The 15,546-nt window shown below is 63.8% G+C and overlaps 1 long non-coding RNA gene across 3 annotated transcripts; it reads left to right on the top strand.

Moving 5' to 3' along the window:
- The first annotated feature begins 3,651 nt into the window (after positions 1-3,651).
- TMEM119 (transmembrane protein 119) lies at positions 3,652-14,265 on the top strand. 3 transcript variants are annotated; one of them, XR_007915575.2, is made up of 4 exons: positions 3,652-4,284; positions 4,641-4,849; positions 5,049-5,274; positions 12,391-14,265. It is a non-coding gene; the product is annotated as a transmembrane protein 119 (long non-coding RNA). The 3 variants fall into 3 exon arrangements; XR_515294.4 differs by having other exon boundaries at positions 4,641-4,929; XR_007915574.2 differs by lacking the exons at positions 3,652-4,284; positions 4,641-4,849; positions 5,049-5,274 and adding an exon at positions 9,393-9,547.
- Positions 14,266-15,546: the final 1,281 nt, after the last annotated feature.

The raw sequence follows: 15,546 nt of genomic DNA, 5'->3' as shown, positions 1-15,546 counted from the left end.
CCGATTCTCATCACTGTCAGTTTCCTTGGGGTAAACCCTGCTGTGGACAATCTGAGTTATGCACCACGTGCAGTAGATGACTCAAACATGCCAACAACCTCAAGAACACAGACCATCACTAATCCTTGCCTTTAATAGAATGTAACTTAATTATAAACAATCAAAACAAAACCATGGTCACAGGGCAGGAGTCCCCCCACGTCCCACGTTGGGGTACCTGGGTTTCAATCCCAGCTCTGCCTTGTGGTCCATCTCCCTGCCAGTGTGCACCCTGGAAGGAAGCGCTGGTGGCTCAAGTATTTGGGTCCCTGCCACCCACATGGGAGACCCAGCTTCGGCCCCAGCCCAGCCCTGGCCACCGAGGGCATCTAGGAGCGAGCCGGTTGGTGGATGGAAGATCTTTGTTTCTCGAACAAGCAAATGAATTCACCTGCAGAATTCTGACAATTCGGCCGTTGGCTGCCTTGGGTGGTCCATCTCCCCCCCACGGCAGCCCGTGAGCCTCGCTGCCTGGACCACATCACGCATGCGCTCTGCCGACCCCGCCGGCCCCACGCAGCCACGCCCTCTCCGAGAATCCCCGCCCACTGCCTTCCAGGGAGCTTCTGTGGGGCCGTCTCCCCACTTTGCAGAACAGGAAACTGAGGCCCAGAGAAATGCAGCCCCCGCCCCCCACCCCAGGCCACACGCGAGGATCTGGGATTGGAACCCAGGCCTGACGCCCTGTTGTTCCGGCTAAGTCACGCTGTCCTTGCCCTCCCCGCGGGCTTCTGGGGGAATCCCAGCACCCAGACTCCCAGCCCTGGTGACCTGGAAGTCCCCCCTACGTCACGCTTGGCAGCTGGGAGAAGGCACCTTCGCTCAGAGCCAGGCCCCCTCCTTGCAGAGAGCAGGACACAGCAGGGCGGGGGTCTGGGAGCAGGGGCCAAGCAGCTGCATTCACTGAGCGCTTACTGTATGCCCAGCCCCTTGCCAGACACCGCTGCTCTGTCTCACTGAGGCGCCACGACAGCCCCAGGACACACGTGCGTGACGATTCCACGTGACAACCTGGGGACCCCAGACTCAAGAAGCGGCACCCCTGGCTCCGGCAGGGAAACCGGAGCCGGCTGACAGCTCTCCCTGCAGGGAGGAAGGAAGTGGGGTAGACAGGAAGTAGGGGGCGGCTCCCCCAGCTGCTGGGCTGGCAGGGGCTCCCCAAACTCTCCCATCTGCCCCACTCCACCAAGTACGGGTGGCTGTGGCAGCCCCTGAGACGCCCCCTGAGCATCCCAGCCCTGGTGATGCTCACCCGGGCTCCTGGCTCGGATCCATCAGGGGACAACCTGGAAGAGGTCTGACGGTGGCTGGGCACAAAGCCCACAGGACAGGTGCTGGGGGCCGTGAGCACAGGCGGCCCGGCCCGACCCGGCCGTGTGGTGGCTGGGAGTCAGGAGGGCGGCGGCTGAGCCTCCAGGGGCAGGGAGGAGGAAGCAGGGGGCAGCCACAGCAGGTGCTGGCGAGGAGGCGGCTGGCGGGGGTGCCCCAGGGCCCAGGCCGGGCAGGCTCCTGAGGTGCAGGCGGAGCAGACCCACTCCTGGGCACTCACCGAGAGGAAGCGTGGCCAGACAGAAAATCCCATCCGGGGTACCCTCAGGGGAGGGGAAGGTTCAGGCCCCATGGAACCTTCTGGAATGCGTCACCATGCTGCCCCCCGCCCCCGCCACCGCCATGGACTTCTTGTCACTTCCTTTTTTTTTTTTTAGAAACACATATGTTATTTTAGTGATAAAACATTTATGCACTTCCATCATGATAGGGTGACAAGATGAGGCACTGGCTGGCGCTGCCGGTTAAGCCACCGCCTGCGACACCAGCATCCCATCTTGAATCTGGGTTCAGGTCCCGGCTCCACTCCTGATTCCTGGTTCCTGCTCATGCGCACCCTGGGAGGCAGCAGGGGACGGCTCAGGGTCTTGGGTCCCTGCCACCCACGTGGGAGACCTGAACGGAGTTCCTGGGTCTTCCCGGCTTTGGCCTGGCCCAGCTCTGGCTGTTGTGGGTGTTTGGAAAATGAACCAGTACATGGGAGATACAACATTAAATGAACCCCAAGCCTCGGTGAACTCATCTGAGAAATGGGACAATAACAGCCTCACCTCCTAGCAGCGTTGGGAGGATCTGGGAGACAGGCGTGGAACATACTTAGCATAATACCTGGCAGAGGGTAGCCACTGAATAAGTCAAAACTCCCGGGATTATAAAGTGTAGGGGAAAATAACTCCGAGGGAAACCCGCCGAGCTATTGTGAGGCGCAGAGGCACCGAATGGAGCATCATGGGTGACCTTGCTTTGTTTCTGTGGACTTTCCCGGGTTTTCCCAGCATTCTTGGGTGGACAGGACAAAAATCTCAAATGTTGGGAAGTCGGGGTCACAGCTTCCCTGGTTGCCAAGGAAACCATGGTCCTGCGGGGATTCCGTCCACACAGCAGTGCTGGCCGCCAGTGCTTCTCACCTGGGCTTCCCGAGCCTGGCCATGTTTGGGGGAGGGGCACTGGGGTCCTCGGGATCGGGGTTGGCCTCGCTGCTCAGTGTCCAGCTACACACACAGAGCCCCCAGCCCCGGAAGGATCTGGCCCCACACATTCCCGGTGCCCAGGGGGAGACGCCTGTCCTGAGGCTCCCACTCAGCTGCATGGGCCCCCCGAGATTTCTGACCATGGTTCCTGGGTGTCCTCTTGGTCCCCCCAAGGCTGTGGCCATCGCTGCCCCTGCTTTTGCCCCCCAAGGGGACGCTCAACAGCCACCAGGTTCTCGGTGATGAAGGAGACGGAGCCCCGAGCACAAGGGAGCCCCCTGGGGTGAAGGGAGCAGGGTGGCTTCCGGAGCCCGTGGGCCCCTGCCCCAGGACCTTATCACGTGCTGCTGCTTCTGCCTGCCCCTCTCCTGTCTGCCTGGCTGGCCTCCCCTCATCCTCGAGAGACCCTCTCTCACTCACTCACACCCCCTCCCCTTCAAGGCACTGGCGTCTGTTGTGACGTCACTGATCTCTGGGTAGGGGCTGCAGGGGGCGGGGCCTCTGTCCCTGCACATCCCTGGCACACAGGACGGATCCAGGATCTGAGAATCCTGGCAGCAGCGAGGGATGCCCTGCAGAGGCTGTGGGGACTGAACCAAGGCCATGGGGTTGGCGTGGGCGGAGACGCGGGAGGCCGAGGTTCCAGGCTGGGGGTCAGGAGCCTGGGTCAAGTCCTGGGCAACTCACTTGCCCCAGGGCCCTCACTTGCTCACCTGGGAAATGGGGGCAGCGCCTTCCTTCCTACTTGCAGGGCTGTGTGCGCCCGGAGTGCCCAGGACACAGCAGGCGCCGATGAGTGCGCGTCCCAGGAGAGAGAGAGGCCGGTGCGGGCCATCCGAGGGGCGCCGTGGGGGCTTCCGTGTCCCCCCCAGCCCCCTCCTCTGTGGTTTGGGGAGCAAGGCCCCGCCCTGTGGCGCTCTCCATCTTTAGGCCTAAAATTAGCTCACAAATTCCTGGCTGCCTGGCTGGGGCTTACAGCCGACAATTCAAACCAGATGTTTGCAGCTGCTGGGGCCCAGCCCCCGCCAGCGGCCTCGTGTGTCCTGACTCACGGGGGTCACACCAAGCCTGGGGAGGCCACAGCCTGCCACAGACACCCCTGAGCCCAGGCTGGGCCATGGGGGCCGGGGCGGACGAGCCCGGGGCCTGCATGCGCGCACCCAGGGCAGGGGCCACTTGCTGGGGTGGGGACTGGGGCGGCTCACTGCTCTGTCCCTTTCCAGCCCAAAGCCTTATGGGGTGCCTGCTGTATGTACGCCAGGCTCCTGTTAGCCGCTGCCCGGCTCGGGGAAGGAAGACTCCCAGCCTCCCGGTCACAGCTGCTGCCGCTGGGACATGGTCAGCATGTCGGTTCGGCGCCACGTGCCAAGGCGCACTGCCTCCTTACAGAAGCCCAGAGGAGAGGCTGCTGTCATCACTCCCATTTTACAGGTGAGAAAACTGAGGCCCAGAGCGGTCGAGTCACTCAGCCCAGGGTCACCCAGGTCGGGAGCAGGTGGGCGTGCTGCTCCAGGGTGCTTTTCTCTCCTTTCTCCCCCCGCCCTCCGCCAGCCTCATCCGGCCCTTCCCAGCTTGGGGGTGGGGCTGGGTGCTGGGGAGGACTCTCTCTCCCCAGGAGGCAGCCCTGGCTTGTGGTGGCCGTACGAGGAGGTGGCGCGGCAAGATTCTGGCCTCTGCTGGCGCTGTGGGCGGCACCGCTGCTTGTGACTCCAGCATATGGACACAGGTTCGAGTCCCGGCTGTTCCACCTCTGATCCAGCTAGGGAAGGGAAAGAAGGGGAGGAAGGCTAGGGCGACAGGCGGGTGGGGAGGGAAGGTGGTGGTGTAGGTGACTGGGGGTCCCTGAAGATCAGCTCCCAGCTGTACCCCCAGGCCCGCCCCTGCTCAGAGGCCATCAGCGTCCCTTTCCAACCGCAAAGGCTGCTGGGAAGAATCACCTCCATGCATGGTCGTGCTGGGGCAGGGGAGGCTCCAAGGGAGGGTAGCTCCAGGGCACCAAGGGGGCAGCTGGCAGAGCAGGAGTTTGCATTCCCACCGGCTGCCCTGGCATCCACGTGTGCCTAATAAAACCGTTCCTTGCAGGCCAGGAACGTAAATGTTTACAGGGCGTGCGCAGCTGGCCGGCGCCTTGGCCACAGGAAGCCCAGGACCCGGGCCGCATCGAGAGAGAGAGAGAGAGAGAGAGAGAGACTACGTGCCTTACTTTTTAAAGAGAGCTTTTATTTATCAAGTGCACGCATCTGAAATGCGAAATGAGAGTTTCCTGTCTGCGAACCCTGCAGCCGCCCCAGGTGCGGGTCTTGCTCATCATCCCCCATCCCCCCGCCCCTGCAGGAGCCTCCTGATGACCTCTGACCCCGTTGCTGCTCAGGTTTGCCTTTGTTCTAGAACCATCCAATGTGTGCTCTTTTGGGTCTGGTTCTTCTTCTTCTTCTTCTTTTTTTTTTTTTTTTAATTTTTTTCTTTCTTTTCATTTTATTTGAAATGCAGCCACACACAGAGAGATAGAGACAGACAAGGGATCTTCCACCTCTGGTTCACTCCCTAAAGGCCCACAACAGCTGGGGCTGGGCCAGGCCAATGCCAGGACTGGAAACTCATCCCTGGCCTCCCACGTGGGTGGGCAGGGACCTGATGTCACCTGCTGCCTCCCAGGAGGCACCAGCAGGAAGCTGGAGCTGGAAGCGGAACTGGGACTCAAACTCTGATACCGGAGGTGGGTGTCTCAAGGGGCGTCTAATGGCTGCACCAAACAGTATGACAGAGAGAGAGAGGGAGAGAGAGGGAGAGAGAGAGCGCAAGCGAGTGAGCTTCCGTCCGCTGGTTCACTCCCCAAATGCCTGCAACACCCAAGGCTGGGCCAGGCTGAAGCCAGGAGGCTGGAGCTCCATCCAGGTCTCCCAGGTGGGTGGCAGGGACCCAGCACCTGAGCCCAGAGTCCTCCGCTGTCTCTTAGGGTGCCCGGTAGCAGGAAGCTGGCATTGGGGGTGGAGCCGGGACGCGAACCCAGACGCTCTGACATGGAATGCGGGCGTCTTGCTCACCAGGGCCAAGGCCTGCCCCGGGGTCCGGTTCCTGTGCCCGGTGCGCCTGGGGGATGCCTCCATGGCTGTTCCTCCCACTCTGAGCCATGTCCCCAAAGGGACGGACCACAGCCTGTGCGGGGGCCCCGATTCTGGACGCTCGCCCATGCCCGCTTCCTGCTTGTGTGACTAAAGTGACACGGGCGCTTCTGTGGTCTTGGGTCAATGCCTGGGAGCAACTTTGCCAGGTCACGGGGAAGTGCGTGGCTAATCCGATGGACGACCTGGTCACTTTTCTCTCCTAGCAGCCGTGGCAAACATCCGGTGGCTTACGGGGTGGGAGGTGGCGTGGCACAGGCACAAGTAGAAACCTGGCCAAGGATCACAAGGCAGCAGAGCCTGGGGCAGCTGCCACTGACCCAGGCTGATCTTGGAAGAGAGACTGAGGGTCGGCTCAGAGCCAGGAGCTGCCACGGGTCCCTGGAGAGAACGGAGCCACACCAGTCTCATTTCCCTAGAGGAGCTCTCATGCCAAGCCTTTCCCACCTCAGGGCCTTTGCACCTGCTGTTCCCTGGCCTGGACGCTCCTCCCTCTGCCTTTGCCCGTCTGGTTTCTCTTACCAAGCGAGTACCAGGCCCGTTACCTCTCCAGAGAGGCCGTCCTGACCACGGTGGCTGCAGCTGCTGCCCCTGCCCCTGCCCCACCCCCTTCCCAGCCACTCCCATCTCCCCTCAGATGCTCCAGAGGCTGGGGCCTGGTCTGTCTTGTTCCCTGCTGCTTCCCAGGGGCAGGGGCTGGAGCGGAGCAGGACCCTAATGCCAGGGAATCCCCAGTCCATCCTATCCCCTCCCAGGCCTCAGTCTCCCCATCTGTAACACGGGCCGATGGCACTGGATGGGTTCAGCCAGTGGCCAGGCACAAATGCTGGGGATACAGGGACAGCAGGGGCCCTGGTTCAGACCAGGGAAGCCCGCAGTCTACAGCCATGGTCTAGAGGGGCACAGGGCTCCAAGGGGGAGCCCAAGGGCTACTGATCTCCCTCCTTGCAGGCTGCGGTTCCCGGGGGCCTTCCTGGAGGTGGTGGTGACTGAGCTACAACCTGGGGAGGGGCGTGGCCCAGCCAAGAGGGCTGGGGTGGGGGTGCTGGGGAATACGTGGACACATCTGGCTTACACCTGGGGAAACTGAGGCACAGGGCGGTTTCCTGGCACCCCCAGAGCTCTGGCCTGCCGGGACATGGCCACTCAGCCTCCTCAGAGCGCGGTGCGGGAGGCCGTTCCACAGGCGTCCAGTTGAGGGCCGGGCGTCCACCGCCACATGAAAGCGCCAGCTATTTTTGCCCAGGGCAGGCCCTCGTGGCCTCTGGGGCTGTGTAATTAGCCCTGGCCCTGGGCCCACCTGGGGCTGGAGCTGGGGGTTTGGTGGCCCCAGGGGCTGCCTGGCGGAGACCCGAGTGGGGTGGGTTTTCCCTCGCCCTCCCTGCATCCTTAGCTGGGCGGGGGCTCCAGCTGCGAATTCCACGGAGGGCCCAGGGTGGGCTCTCACTTGCTCCTGGGCTGGGCGGAGGCCCGGGCGCTGCTCTGCCTCTGGAAATGACAGGCTGCGGGTGGGCGGCCCGGCCCGCCCCACGCCACAGGGTGCAGGCCGTGGGGAGCGTCCAGGCCAGGTCCACAGCAGGCCCAGAACTGGAGAACGGGGGGCGTGAGATGAGACTTCTGGGATGGAGAGGACGCCCAGGGCGAGAGCTGGCCGGCCTCTGGGCGTGCAGGTGCACGGGTTCCAGGGGCCACCCCACAGTCAGCAAGCATTCGTGGGCCGCTCTGTGGTCCAGGCACTGCCCTAGATGCTGGCGTCACAGCACGGGTCCCTGGGTGACAGCCTCAGGAGCTGCCCCAACAGGCCATAGTCCTGTCGACCTCGGGGTCTCTGCGTGTGCGGTCGTGTTGCTGGGAGCCCTCCTGCATCCTTGCCCTGGTAAATACCTCACCATCTGCGAGGGCAGCCCCTCTGTGGCTCCTTGTTGGGCCCCTGTGCAACCCAGGACCATACCTGCCCCCCCACCGCCCCGTCCCTCGCAGGGGCTCCCAGGCCCAAGCCAGCCCCTTCCCACTCTGGGACCTGCAGGGAGAGATCCTCACACCTGTGTGCTCCCCTCTGCCCGGCCCACTTGCTGGTCGCTGTGCCCAGGGCCGGGCTGTGGGCTGGGTGTGGGGTGCTGGCTCCATATTACGTGCACCGTGAGAGACGTTCAGATGCGCATGCGCGGGGCCTGCGGGCCGGCCATGGGCACCGAGCGGCGGGTGCCAGCCTTCCCCGGCTGTGCCCGCGGGGCAGTGATCGGCCCAGACTGGAACCGCGGCTGGGTCGCGGGACAGCTGCGGCTCTGTCCTCAGAGTGTGGGCTGGAGCGTTCCATTTAAGGAGGACATGTGTGTAGGTGTGTGTGCACGCGTGTACTCGTGCGTGGGAGTATGCATGTGTGTGCTTGTGAATGTGTGCACGTGTGTGCACGTCTGTAGTTCTGTGTGTGCTTATGTGTGTGTAAGTGTTTGTGTGTACACATGTTCTTGTACATGTGCATGCATGTGTGTCTCTGTGTGGTTGCATCTTTAAATATTTATTTGATGTATCTGAAAGGCAGAGTTACAGAGAGAGAGAGAGAGAGATCTGCCGTCTGCTGGTTCACCCCTCAAATGGCCGCAGCGGCCAGGGCTGAGCCAGGGCGAAGCCAGGGCCCAGGAGCTCCATCAGAGTCTTGCACGTGCATGGCAGGGGCCCGCACTTGGGCCGTCTTCCGCTGCTTTCCCAGGAGCCTTAGCGGGAGCTCGGAAGGCAGAGGAGCAGCCTGGCCCGCGTGAGCGCTCTGACCCGGGATCCCGTGGAGGCTGCTGTGCCGCGCCGGCGGCCCTCGCTCTCCCCGCCCCCTTGCCCACAGCAGATCCGGGCTGCTTTTTGTAGAAGTCATTTCTGGACACTTCCTCTCCCTGGCCTTTTTGGTCCGCGAGCCCCTGGGGGGCTGGGCTGTGTCTCCTCCGCCAGGGCCAGCACCTGGAGCACTCTGGGTGCTCAGGGACCTCTCCTGGATGAATGAATGCATGCATCAGTGAATGAATGCAAGGGGCCCAGAACCCCTGGATTGCTCAGGTCAGGCCGACATCCTGGCTCCAGGGCCGGCCAGTGTCTCAGTGCAGGACCCTGGTGGATCCGTTTGAGTCCACTCTGCCTCAGTTTTCCTCATCTGTGAAATGGGGTCACTACCACAGCGAAGGCCATTTGGGGGTTTTGTGAGGCTGCAGACCCCAAAGTGTCAGAGCCAGAGGGAGCTCAGCAAGCTTCCCTGCCTCCTTGAGAAACGGGGAAACTGAGGCCTGGGGTGAGGAGGGGCCCTGGCCGGAGCAGGTGCCGGAACGGGGCCTCCTGCCTCGGGCCTGGACCCTGCGTCAGGCCAGGCCTCCTTCAGCACATCCCGGCCCCCCACTCCGCACTCAGCCTGGAAAACCTGAGTCACGGCTGGAACCAAGGCCCGGGAAATTTGCTTCTCACTTCCAGCGGCCCAGAGCCGCTCTGACCCCATCCCGTTTGGCGTATGGGTGGTGGGAGGGCCCGGCAGGACCCCCCCGGTTCTGAGAAGGCTGTGGGTCAGCCCCATCTGTCTGTCTGCCTGTCTGTCCATCTCAGCCTGCCCTGCCCCCCCCGCCCCCCCAGGTCAGGGGGGAAGCGCCCCAGCGGGTCCTTGGAGCAGAGCGGCTGGGCCTGCGTGTGGCCCAGCAGCCCCGCCCCTGTCCCCACCCCAAGCCCTCTTAATGAGACCAAGCTGGCCTGGAGGAGGGAGCGAGAGAGGGAAGGAGGAGGGGCGGGAGGAGGGAGGGCGCCAGGCGCCAGCCCACAGCAGTCCCAGCAGCCTAGCGGCGCGGACGCTCCCGCTGCCCCTGGCCGGAGTCCCCAGGCCCGCGCGTGGAGGAGCTGGTGAGTCCCAGGGGCCTGTGGCCGCCGTGGGGTGCAGGGGCCGGCACCCTCTGGTGCACTTCGCGGGGCCTCGGGAAGTTTGTGTTGATGGGCGCACGTGTGTGACGGCCACGGAGGCCCGTGTGCGGGGCCGGTGGCTGTGTGGCAGTGCGTGGGGGCCCGCGTGTGGACACCAGGGCGTTGCTTCCAGCTCAGGGGGAGGATGGCAGGGCCGGCGTCATGCTGGGCTGGGTTGGGGGCTGCGTGGCTGCGTGGCTGCGTGTATCCGTGTGTGTTCTCTGTGAGTCCACGCTGGGGGCCCAGGGAGCTCTCCTGTGCGTCTCCGGGCTACATCTGGGGCCGTGGGCCTGGGCTGTGTGTCTGGGCTGGTGTCCCCCTGCTCTGCCTGTGTTGTGTGTCCGTCTGGGTGTTGTGTGTCCATGCTACTGCTCTCTGTGTGTGGGTGTATGGGGGTGGGTGGGTGTTTGGTTGGAGGGGTTTTAAGTCTTCAGGAACCCCCACCCCTTCCAGGCCTCCATTTTTAGGGGCTGGGAGCCCTCCGTCCCCGGCTGGTGCTCCAGCCATGTCCCCTCCCCCAAGCCACTGATTGGACCCAGGTTTCCGTGGCCTGCCCCTCCTCCGCTGGCCACAGTCTCTGGCAGTGGGGTGCGCAGCAGCTCTGGCCGTGCTCAGCTCTTGGGGTCTTGGGGTTCCCAGGCCTTAGGGGTGGATTTGCATTCATCTGAGTATCACGACCGCCAGCGGGGCCCTCTCGCTTCAGATCAGCACACCCCAAGTGAGCCTCCGAGTGGGGAGTGGCGGCCGAGCGCGTGGCACCCGCGAGCCGACACCCATGGTGGCCAGGCCCCGCCCTGTCCTGTGCCAGCCCACAGGCCAGGAGGTGGCCCTCGTGCCCAGGTCTCAGACGTGCCGGCCTGGGACGCACAGCTGGGGCGCAGACTCCTCCCTCCTCACTAGGAGCTCTTGCTGTGCCGCCCTGGGCAGGCCGCTTGCAGTCTCTGGGCCGGATCCTGCTCCTGATGGCTGCTGAAACTCTGGGCTTTGTATCCAGGAGCGCCCAGGGGCTTGGCAGGCTTCTCCCAGAGAGAGATGGGCAGCGGGTCGATTCCCAGTGTTCAGGACAGTTCTGCCATCCATGGGCAGAGAGGGCAGGGACACGTCTGGGGCTGCATAGCCATCTCCTTCATGCCCAGCTGGCTTCAGGGTGGCTGGCTGCCCGCACGTACCTCCCCCTTTCTTGGGGAGTCAGGAGCTCATTGCCACGTGCATGTGCCTGTGTGGTGTGTCCATGTCTGCGTGCACATGTATGTGTGCATGTATGTCAGCGTGTGTCTGTGTGTGCAGCTCTGGGTTGTGTGTGCATGTCCGTGATGTGTTGTGCATGCCTCTGTGTGTTCACGTCTGTGTGTGTGTGTGTCCATGTGTGTGCCTGTCTGTGTATGTCTGTGCTGTGTGTGCGTTTCAAATTGACATGAGTCAGCCCGCCACGTGTGTGCGTGTTTCGCATCCGTCACCAATCACGGATCGAAGATCTTCAGAAAATAAAAACCATAGGCATCAGAATGCAAGACAAAACCCGGGAGCACGGCTCGCCCCCCTGGGTGTTGTGGGTGACTCAGGGCAGACTGGGAGTCGGCAGCAGGGTGAGCAGCTCAGGCACCTGCTGGTGTGGGCGCCGTGGGGTCCCTGCAGGTACTGGGGGACACTGTACCGTTCTACTCCACCCGTGGCAGGGACTCGAGTCCCCAGAACAAGCCACAGGGGGGCCGATCTTGCTCCGACCTCACCGGTGCCCCCTTGCTTTGGGAACGGGACCTGAGCTGAGGGTGTGACCTGTCCTCTGAGCCTTGCCGGTGGCCCGGGCCAGCCCCTTACCTGCTCTGCCCCTCCGAAGCCCTGTCCCAGCACGCAGCAGACCCCCCCAGCTGGGCATCCTTAGGCGTTGCTGGCTGGGGCTTCCAGCCCAGCCAGCCTCTAGGACCAGAGGAGGAAGTCCCTGGACTCCCATTGGCCGGGAGAGTCTGTGTGCTCAGCACCCCCAGCCCCTCCGTGAACTTGGCCGTGAGGAATTTATTACTCAGCCAGGCTGTCTGGGCCAGATGGGGTCTGGGGGTTCACGCCGGGAGCAGCTTTCCCCACTGCGCCGGAGGCTGGGGCGGGGGTGGGGCGGGTGAGGACGGCGTGGGCTCATATGGTTCCCATCTGGGGGCGGCAAGAGGGGCGTGGCCTCGTCTCAGCCACGAGGGTTTCCCCCGGGGTCCTCCTGGCCCGTTGTGAAGCCTGGAGGTGAGGGGCAGCCGCCAGCCGGCCCTGGCAGCCGGCTCAGAATCTGAGCTCTTGCGGACCAGAGGGAGAGTGGGGCTGGGGCAGGGGCCCAGGGAGACCTGAAGGAGCCTCTGACAGTGCTGTGGCTGCCCAGTGCATGGGGAACAGACCCCCGAGGGGCTGGGGGCTGCTGGGGGGCTCTCTTCTGGGCTGATGAGGATTCATGGAGAAATCCCTTGTAAGACATTTGCAGTAGTAGCTGGTGCAGGGCAATAATTAGATGTCTCCTTATTAACTCAGCCAAGTCCGCCCAGATACATTTATTGAGCACTGGCTGTATACCAGAAACGGGGCAAGGCCCTGAAGGTGCGGAGGTAAATGAGATTCTGCCCCTGCCTCTCCAGGCCCTCCGAGGGCGGCGTTGGAGCAGGCGTGGCCCTGCCCACGATGAGCCCTGAGGTCAGGGCTGGGCGGTGACCACACTCTGTGCTCGCTCTGCATCTACATCCCGAGCCCCTGGGGTCTCCCGAGCCCCCTGGGGTCCCGGCTGACCTCTCCCCTCCCTGGTGTCCCTGCAGGTCCCGGGGACAACATGGTGACGGCCCCCAGCGTCCTCGTCCTCGCTCTGCTGCTGCTCCTGACGTCCGTGCCTGCGGGCGCCCACTCCGTGTTCCTGGAGGACGTGGTGGGCAGTGGGGAGGCCGAGGGCTCATCGGCCTCTTCCCCGAGCCTGCCGCCGCCCCGGACCCCGGCCCTCAGCCCCACGTCGCTGGGGCCCCAGCCCACGCCCCTGGCCGGCCCCTCCGCCCCCACCAGCCTCCTGGACGGCATTGTGGACTTCTTCCGCCAGTACGTGCTGCTCATCGCTGTGGTGGGCTCCCTGGCCTTCCTGCTGCTCTTCGTCGTGTGCGCCGCCCTCATCACGCGCCAGCAGCACAAGGCCTCGGCCTACTACCCGTCCTCCTTCCCCAAGAAGAAGTACGTGGACCAGAGTGACCGTGCGGGGGGCCCGCGCGCCTTCAGCGAGGTCCCCGACAGGGCTCCGGACAGCCGGCCCGAGGAGGCCTTGGACTCCTCCCAGCAGCTCCAGGCTGACATCCTGGCCGCCACCCAGAACCTCAAGTCTCTGGCCAGGGTGGCCCCGGGCAGCAGGGAGGGAGCCAGGCTGGTGGAAGGCAGAGCAAAGGAGGAGGAGAAGGAGGAGGTGAAAGAGGAGGTGGAACAAGGAACCCAGCAGGTGCACCCAGAAACCCAGGGACGCGGGGTCCCAGCCGAGAAACCAGAGGTGGAGGAGGAGCTGTGCACGGGGGTAGCCGGGAGCGCCGTGGCAGCCGGCGAGGGCCAAGGGGAGCCAGAAGAGTCGCTCTCGCTAGCGCAGGAGGCACCCATGGGTCCCCCCGGAAGCCCCTGTGCTTGCAGCGCTGTCTCCCCCAGTGTCTAACAGCCCCCAGGGCTGCTGGCCCGGCTGGCAGAGCCCTGGGGCATGCAAAGGCCTTCAGTCCCGCCTGCTGCTCCCTGTCCCTTCCTGTCCCGTCCTGCAGCAGGTGGAATGCTGGTCTCTGGGCTACCCTGGGAGTCTCACCGAGGTCCTGCAGCCCCGGGGGGCACGGCTCCTCCCAGGAGGTAGAGGAGGGGCTGTGGCCTTGTTAGAGTGAGGATCGGCCATGCCCGCCGGTCCTCCAGAGGGCGTGGTCGTCGCTGCTTTCCATCCAGCTGGCAAAGAAAATCAGCGTCACCGGGAGTTTGGGAGAAGGTCCAGTGAACGCAGTCCGGCCCCAAATTCAAATGGTGCCATCCTTGGCCCTGACATGCCCGTGTCCCTCTGCCTCTGCTTCCGCCGGAAGTGGACCTGGCTGGCCAGTTAGGGAGATCCTGGGAGGAGCCCCTCAGGCCCTCGGCGAGCATATCCAGACTGGGCTCCCCAAGATGCCCCGTGGAAGCAAGATCAAGGTCAAGGCGTCTCAGGAACAGTACCCCAGCCCCCCAGGGCTCTGCCACGTCCGCAGCGCAGGCTCTGGTTGACTCTGGTTTTGTTTAGTCTTTGCCAAACTTTTAAAAATAGCTGCAGAGGGAAATCTGGCCCTGCCCATGCGGGAAAGCCCCGCTCTTAACCGTCCTGAAGGCACCCCCGGTTTCTCGTGGGTCCAGGGTTAGGGCGTGGGGGGCAGGGGCAGGGTCTCTCGAGGACAGGGCTGTGTTTGAGGGGCATGCACCCTGGGGGAGGGTCTCTGACACCTGGCCTGGGGCAGGGGGCCTGGCTGCCCCCTGTGCTCACACACATGGGCTGGCAGCCACCTTCAGTTGACAGGGAGTCTGGGCGCTGTCCTCACTGGGGGAGGTTCTGGGGGGGTCTTCTCCCTCAGCCCTCTGTCTGGGGTCCCCCAGTCTCTGCATAGCCCTCTGGGCACCGAGATATAACCCACTGGCACAATAAACCCTGATTCTGGCCCCAGGCTCATTGGTTTTCTTGGGTAAAGTGGTGATGATGGGGGTGGGGGCGCATCTGCAGGGCAGGGGCTGAGCTGTCTTGGGGAGACGTCAGTGGTGTCCCAGAGGTAGAAGGCGGGGGTGGGGGACACAAAGGTGCCCACGGGTGGGCGTGGGTGTCCCCAGGGCACAGCGCCAGCCACGTAGTAGTCCCAGATTCCACGCCCGCCCCAGGACACGGGAGCAGGGGAGTGGTCCCAGCTGTCTGCCCTGGGCGGGGTGGCCGGGCACTGGGCCATGCCAATGCCACCATCACCAGGCTCCTCCCTGCTCCTGACCGTGCATCCCCGCCTGCCCCTGCTCCGCCCTGGAGCCTCCAGCTGGAACCCAGATGTGACCGGAGCGGGAGCTGCGTCCTGGGTAGTGGGGGCGGGGAGGCCGTCCCCTGTAGAGCCTCGCCTCCATGGACCCCACATCTGCCCGCCTGAGGGGACACACGATGGCCTGTGTCTGGCTTGTGGGGCCAGGCCCTCCCCTCTCAGCCTGGAGAGCAGAAGAGGAACGCCCTGGACCCCCGCACGCTGTGTGGCTCTGATTGAGTCGCTCAACTTCTCTGGGTCCCAGGCACCCTCTCCTCATTCCGGAGCCTTCTGCAGGGCCTCAAATGTCCCCGTGACAGAAGAAAGCCCTGGAAGACAGAAGCCGACACGGGAGACCCTTGGGCAGCAAGGCAGGGCCAGTTTCCCGACTCACCGCAGCTGGGCCCTTCCCAAGACTGGTGGGGGCATGGGGGCCTGAGCAGGAGCCATGTTGCTTTCACCTCTGAACTTTGACCTCTATAGGGCACTCTTCCACCTCCAGCCCCTGTGCCTTCGATGTCCCCTCCTCCAGGAAGCCTTCCTGACAGCATCCGCCCAGCTTGCCTTCCATAGTGCCCTGGGCTCCGTTGTATGAGTTCACAAGTCCCAGGCCCTTGCTTTGTTGGACCCCGCCCTGAGCACCTGACATCATCAACTCACTGAGACTTACAACCCCGAAAGGTGGGCCCTGTTGTCATTCCCAAGCCACAGATGTGGAAACTGAGGCCCAGAGGGGTGCGGTCAGTTGCCCAGGTCACACAGCCGGGACTCCAGCCTGGTGGTCCAACCTCAGCATCTGAGTCTCTGCTGGGCGCCTCTGGTTCCGGCAGGAATGAATGAATGAATGAACAAGTGAGTGCCTCCCTTGGGGAGGTCTCAGCAGGGCTGCACCCCAATCTGGGATGGGGGCTCTGTCATGGGTGCGTGTCTAACTGGGTCCCAGCAAAC

The sequence above is a fragment of the Oryctolagus cuniculus genome, chromosome 21 (assembly GCF_964237555.1).
Source record: "Oryctolagus cuniculus chromosome 21, mOryCun1.1, whole genome shotgun sequence".
Classification (NCBI taxonomy): Eukaryota; Metazoa; Chordata; class Mammalia; order Lagomorpha; family Leporidae; genus Oryctolagus; species Oryctolagus cuniculus.
This window is presented reverse-complemented; position numbering and strand designations above follow the sequence as displayed.